Raw genomic sequence first — 339 nt, 5'->3', positions numbered from 1 at the left:
TATTTAATAGTCCAAATATTATGAATACCATCTAAATTGAACCCTCTCAAATTGAGTTCAGTGAAGATGTTATAGTCACACACTCACACTTGGTTAAGAAAAAAAAATACGTTAGAATTAGTGTGACCTTTTTAAATTAGTCTAACTTTTAATAAAAGTATTTTTTCTTTTTCACAAAATACTAAAAGTAAAAAATACCAAAATTAAAACAAAAAATAAAATTCAAATCAAACTCGCCTTAAATTTTGTCTCCTTATAAATTATCAACGAGAAAAAAAATTAAATAATATTGACTTATAATCTTATGATAATATACTATCATTTCGTTACCAACAAGCC

This window comes from Arachis ipaensis, chromosome B01 (genome assembly GCF_000816755.2).
Source record: "Arachis ipaensis cultivar K30076 chromosome B01, Araip1.1, whole genome shotgun sequence".
Classification (NCBI taxonomy): domain Eukaryota; kingdom Viridiplantae; phylum Streptophyta; class Magnoliopsida; order Fabales; family Fabaceae; genus Arachis; species Arachis ipaensis.
The sequence above is the reverse complement of the archived record's forward strand: the minus strand, read 5'-3'. Positions refer to the sequence as shown.